This window comes from Oreochromis niloticus, unplaced genomic scaffold, assembly GCF_001858045.2.
Source record: "Oreochromis niloticus isolate F11D_XX unplaced genomic scaffold, O_niloticus_UMD_NMBU tig00006810_pilon, whole genome shotgun sequence".
NCBI classification, from domain to species: domain Eukaryota; kingdom Metazoa; phylum Chordata; class Actinopteri; order Cichliformes; family Cichlidae; genus Oreochromis; species Oreochromis niloticus.
Window position 1 is genome coordinate 29645 of NW_020328190.1, and position 6713 is coordinate 36357.

Sequence of the window (6713 nt, forward strand, 5' to 3'; positions counted from 1 at the left end):
CTTGTTGTTTGACTCCCAGCAAGGTCTCAGTTTTCCAGGTCCTCCCCTCTCACTCATGTTACAGACCAGGACACTGTCTCACCAGGTTGGAGAGTGACTGTGTTCTGTGTCTGATGATCATAGTTCTTCTTACGCCTTGCACTAGAGTGCTGGCTGTTCTCAGCTGCAATACGGTAAGCCTCCTCCATCCACAAAGCCCACTTTTTAGCATTGCTCTGAGGTGTTTCAGTCCGATCTCTGGCTAACAGGCCAAAAATTAAGTCTACTAGGAGATGGGGGTGTCGACCCAACATGAGGCAGTGGGGTGAAAAGCCTGTTGCCTCGTGCCTGGTGCAGTTGTATGCATGTACTATCTGAGGCAGATGCTCTTTCCAGCTGCTCTTTGCCTTCTCCTCCAGTGTCCTTAGCATTTGAAGAAATGTCCAATGAAATCGCTCAGCTGGGTTGCCATTTGGATGGTATGGTGTTGTCCTTGAGTGAGCAGCTGCAGCCAGGTGTCGTAGGGTTGTAAATAAGTCATTTTCAAATTCCCGCCCTTGGTCGTGGTGTAGCCATCTTGGAAATCCAAACTGGGGGATGAAGTCATTAAAAATCTTTTCTGCAGCTGTTCTGCCAGACTTGTTTTTTGTGGGGTACGCCTGAGCAAACCTGGTGAAGTGGTCAATGACTACCAAAATGTAGTCGTAGCCCCCCCCATATAGTCTATGGACACAAGTTCGAGTGGTGCAGATGTGGAGAGGCATCATCCCATTGGGGCTCTGATGTGTTTGACTGGTTTCTTTTGCTTAATGCAGGGGCGTTTTCTGGTCACATATGCCTCAATGTCCCTGTTCATAAGAGGCCAGTAGAAACGGTCCCGTGCCAAGTGAATGACCCTCTCTGCCCTGCGTGACCCATCATGGAGATGTTTAAGCACTAGGAGATGATATTGCGCTGGCAGCACAAGCTGCTTTCTCTGAGCTGCTGTACGATGTTGCAGCTGATTTTCCATACGAAGCTTTCCCCACTCGTGCATAAGCTTTCTCACAGAGCCACTGGCTCTCCTTCTGCCATCATTAGTTATTACTGATTTTGTTTCTTTCAGTTTGATAAGTTAACTGATAGTTGCATCCTTCCTTTGGGATTTTACCAGGTCACTGTGACAGGCTGCAATGGTGACATGTTCACAAGTGTCTCTGGCTGGACATGTTAGGCACAGGGCAGCGACATATGCAGCATCTTGTCTCTTTGCAGACTCACAACCCTCCCATGTAGCCTGAATGGCCTCTCTTGTCAGCTCTTCAGTACACTTTGTGAGGGAGGTGTCAATGTCAAGTGGAAACCAAGAGAATGAGTCTGCATCAGTGTTCACCTTCCCTGGCCTTTATTTGACATCAAACCTGAAATCTGCCAGCTCACCTACCCAGCGGTGGCCTACTGCATTCAGCGTTGCAGTACTCATCACATATGTGAGGGGATTACTGTCTGTATAGACCAGGGGTCGCATGTGGCTCTTTCATCCTTATACTGCAGCTCCACATGGCTTGGGACAATAAATGATAAGTATTTATTTGAAGTGTATTTTATTTGCGGTAGTTCTTCTTTTAAATTGTAGAACTAAATTGGAAGATTATTGTGATCTTGAAATATTAAAATAAAATAATATTTTATTATTTTCGTTGTTCAAAATAAGCATCGCATAACATGGAAGCCGGTGTACCCGCCAAAACGCCGTGCATGTATCGAGACTTTCAACCCCGGGTAGGCCAAGTATGGAGAAATGTAAGAAAAGAAAAATATCTGAAGAAAATAGAAGATTTAATGATGCCTGGGCAGATTCATTTGCATTTACTTCTGACGAGAGTGGCCTACCAGTATGCCTAATGTTATGGAGAGAGGCTGGCTAACAATAAAAGATCAAATGTTCAAATAAACACACAGCCTTTGCTGAAAAATATCCAGAGGGAGAAGAGAGAAAAAAGCCGTTTTGGAACTGATGTGGAAGGCTGATCTGTGGAAAAATCAATTCAAGAAGTGGATGAAGTCTGCAAATTCAACTACATATGCAAGTTTTGTGGCCGCTCAGGAAATAGTCAGGCGTGGGAAGCCGTTCACGGACAGAGAATATATGAAGGAATCATTCATTAAGATTTCAGAACACCTATTCGCTGACTTTAAAAACCAGAGTGCACAATCTCTGTGCAGAAAATCAGAGCGATGCCTCTCTCTGCGAAGACTATCAAAGACAGAACCATCAAAATGGCAGAAAATATCACAAGACAGCAAATTAAAGACATCAGTTCAGCTGCAGCGTACTCAATCACCTGTGATGAGTCCAAAGACAAAAGTGACAGTGAACAAATAGCGCTGTTTTAGCAATACGTGAACTCTGCTGACCACAGGAAGAAATGAGTGAGCTGATAGCACTAAAATGCCAGACACGGGGGGAGGACATCTGTGAGGCTGTGCTTGATTGTTTAAGAGTCAAAGAAATAAAAACAAGCCACCTAGTGTCAGTGGCTACTGATGGGGCACCAAGTATGACTGGAGGGCACAGGGGCTTTGTGGCCTGGCTGCAGAAGTCACTGGATAGAAAGCTGCTGACGTTTCACTGCATCCTGCACCAAGACGCATTGTGTGCGCAAACCTTTCCTCCAGAATGCACAGAGGTCATAAATATCATCAATAAAATAATGGCAAAAGGTTTAAATCCCGTTCAGTTCTGTTCATTACTGGATGAGGTGGAGAGCATTTACCCTGATCTCCTGCTGTATAACAGAGTCCTGCTGTCCAGAGGAGAGGTGCTGAAACGCTTTGCTGCACGTCTGGGAGAGGTGAAAACTTTCATGAGCAGCAAAGGGCTCAACTTTTCTGAGCTGGAACAGCCAGAGTGGATGGAAAAGCTGCACTTCATGGTGGACATGACAGCGAACCTGAACAAGCTGAATACAACTCTTCAGGGGAGAGGAGGCACGGCGCTACACATGCTGGAGGAGGTGTTAGCATTTCAGTGCAAACTGACAGTTTTAGCCAGAGATTCACAGAGAGGCACACTGTTTCACTTCCCCTCTTTAGGGAAGTTCAAACAAGCTCTCAAGGTAATAAATTCAGAGTATTTGCAGTCAGCAATCACCACAATTATTTGGGAAATAATTCCACCAGTTCAGAGAGGAAAAACCCACATTATCCTTCCCCGTCACTCCCCTGACCGTCGATCCATCCCTGTTAAATGTGACAGCATTTTCAGGTGTAAGTCAGCCTGATCTGGAGCTGGAGCTGGCTGACATAGCTGACAAAGATATGTGGGTGTCCAAATTCAAACGCTTGACAGAGGATCTACAAAATCTACAAAGCATAAAGTGACATTGAAAGCAGGTTGGCTACACACCGCAGCACCGATGAAAAGTTTGGGATTCTACTAGAAATAGAGGCTCAAGATATGACCTTGTTGCTGGACTGTGTGTTTCATACCCATCTGATTTAGATCAGAAGTTAGCTGATGAAATGACCCAGTTCAATGTTTTTGTCCAATGCTACAAATTTTGTTGAAACATAACCTGCAACCAACTTTTCCCAATGTGTTTGTAGCCTTGGTATATTTTTTTTGACTCTGCCTGTAATAAACTGCGAAGGAGAAGATGGATTTCACCCATGACAAGATTTAGAAACAAACTTAGAATTGTGGCCATCAGAGTGTGAGCTTGTTAGGAACTTGGACTTTATTTATTTTTTGACTGTAATGCAAAAAGACAGACACATAGATGATGCCCAGATAGCAGTGGAGGAGGGAAACAAGAGAAAGCATCATGACAGAGTCTGCAACAAGTGTGAATTTGTGCGAGGACAGTCTACAGTCTGCACTGCCCCAATGACACACATACGCACACACACACACACACACACACACACACACTGACATGTATGGCTGTGTGGCAGGCAGAGGTAGGACCCAAATGCCGGACTTCAGAAAGGGTGGCTAATGACACCAATTGTCAGCCACCTACAATGCAGTTTTGAGATCCCTACCCAGGCCCATCAAACCAATTTAGGTCAGAGAGGGATATTATACCCCTTCTGTCAAAAATATTCATGAGCTTTTTGAGTGTTAGGTTCTAATGAATTATTCATGAGCTCAGGAAGTAATTAAATTATGATAATAATTAAATTATGATATTCATAAAATATGATATTCATAAAAATTATGATTTTCATAAAATTATGATATTCATCCAAAATATGCTAGTTCATTGCTTTTCTTCCCCCCAAAAAGAACTAATTGATTATTTTACAAAGTTTTTATATCAAATAGCATTCTTTTATTTTTAATCCATTAAAAACTTTTTCCTTTTTTCCCTAAAGAAACGCCATCTGGTGGTGGGTCAGCGCATGACAGCGCATGAGTGCACAGTGCGCGCACGAGCGCGCCTGTGTGTCTAGGCGCAATTGTGCGCGTGCCTGTGTCTGGGACCGTGCTTCTGTGGGGCTCTGTGTTTGTGTATTTAAAATGTGTTAAACCAGTATAAATGTGCTTAGTTAAACTTGTGCTTTTGTAACGTTCAGTATGGCCAGACATACAGGGTGCATCCCTTGTGGGAAAACTTTATTTCAATTTATATGCATTTGTTTAATCCGAACAAAGAAATTTAAAATCAAACTCAGAGTCACAAAAAAACACTCGCGATCTCCGCGGCTCCCAACCGATCCTTAGGCAAATAAGCAGGGAGAAACTCCTCAAAAACCCTCCGCGTTTTTCTCCAAAACCCCTAGAATAACCTCTAGGCAACCTCCTATCCCCAAGCCTTATATTCGATAACAGGGCAAATCCTGAAACCAAATCCTTAGTCTTTTTTCTTCAAAAAACAGCCCTATCACTAGGCACATAACCGGCCAATCCTCCTGAAAAACAAAACAAAACAAAAAAACCTCCGCGGTTTCTCTCCAAAATACGCAAAACAAAAATCCCCTAGAAATAACCTATAGGCAACCTCCTATCCCCAAAACCTTATATTCGATAACAGAGGCAAATCCTGAAACCAAATTCCACTCAGAGTCTAAGTTCTCCTTTCGCTATCACTCCATCCCGCAGCCGCTGCCAGAGCAGCATCTTTTTCCTTCTTGTTCGCTCCACCATCTACTGCTTAATGATTCTGGGTCTTCCTTTGAAATTTGCGCCGGAGATCCACTCCGCCTCCCAGGTGTCCCGCTGCCAATCACATAACAAAGGGGCGGCTCCATTCGCACCCCGCTCACCCAATCGCGCTCAGCTTGGATTTTCACGATCCCCCCGCTCAGGTTAAGACTGGCGTCCTCTCTCACAAGCCGTCTGACTTCGGACGCGTGGACAACTACCTCCACTCAGACCGAATCCACAATAATACCCCGGTCTCCAGACCACTTCAACAGCTACCTCCACTCAGACCGAATCCACAATAATACCCCGGTCTCCAGACCACTTCGACAATTGGCGGCACTTTTACCTATGTGCATATCAATCGGTAAGTGTTACTCTTGCTTTCTTTTTTTTTTTTAAACCATTTTCTCTCAAAAGCTTTTCAAAGCCATCCAGAAAATAGGTAGTCTAACACCTGTAATACACTTTAAAATATATATATATATATAAGCTCCAGTTTATCACTCAGAGCTAAAAGTGCTTGAGTACACTAGCAGCGATCATGTCCTCCTCAGGTACCTCTTTTTTCTTACTCTTGTTCATATAATGCTTATATTTTACTGTATTTCCTGTTTTTTAAAATACTCCTTGTTATTTCTTTTTAGACTCTGAAATAAGTCTGTTTGATTCTTCGCTTTTGGATAATCTCGATCAAATCGGTAGGTCTGCTTCATTCTTCTTGTCCCTCTTAACAGTTAATTGTACAAGAAAAACAAAAACAGTAACCCTCTTTTTAATTTGTCAAACTTTTTCAGACACCCGGTTAGCCAATCGCACTCAGCTCGGATTTTTATGATCTCCCGCAGAGGTTAAGACTTGCTTTGATCTCTCACAAGCCATCTGACTTCGGAAGCATGGACAGCTGGCTCTCACTCAGGTTAAATAATTTAACATTTAGGCCTAAATTTAACTGTTTTTCTCTCTCAGAAAAACAAGTTTTCTCCTTTTTTCACAAACAACATGGCCACCAGACCTACCAACCTCACTGTGTGTTACGGTTTGGAGGAGGACTCAAGCGCAGGACTCCGGTTCTGATGCTCACAAGAAGGGTTTATTTACAATCCACCAGGTGTATATACAAGAATGTGCGGGGGGGTGCTATATACAGCTGAGTGAGGGGAGAAGGGGTCTCCAAGGAAGTCCAGGGGAAAGCACGCGTTCTTCAGAATATCCACTCACACGATCACAGGCTCACACTCCGACACTGCCACACGGGAATCACACGGGGGGAAAATCCAGGGAGCTCTGTAGACAGGGAGACAGGGTTAAGTACGACGCACACAGGAAAACACTCTAACTTGCTGTAGCTTGGCTTCACTAACGCGTGGTAGACAACGATCCAGCGACGAACAGCAGTCACCTCCTGGCTTAAGTGCTGATCACCTTAACGAGACCCAGGTGTCTCATCTCCCGAGGGCGTGGGCCGAGGGCGTGAACCCACAGTGAGTTCCGCCCGGCGAGAGAGAAGAGGAGAGAAGAAGAGAGAGAGTGCTGATCAGCGTGCAGCTGATCCGCCTGGCCGTGACACTGTGGTCTCTCAGACCCCGTAACCAGCTACAGAGCC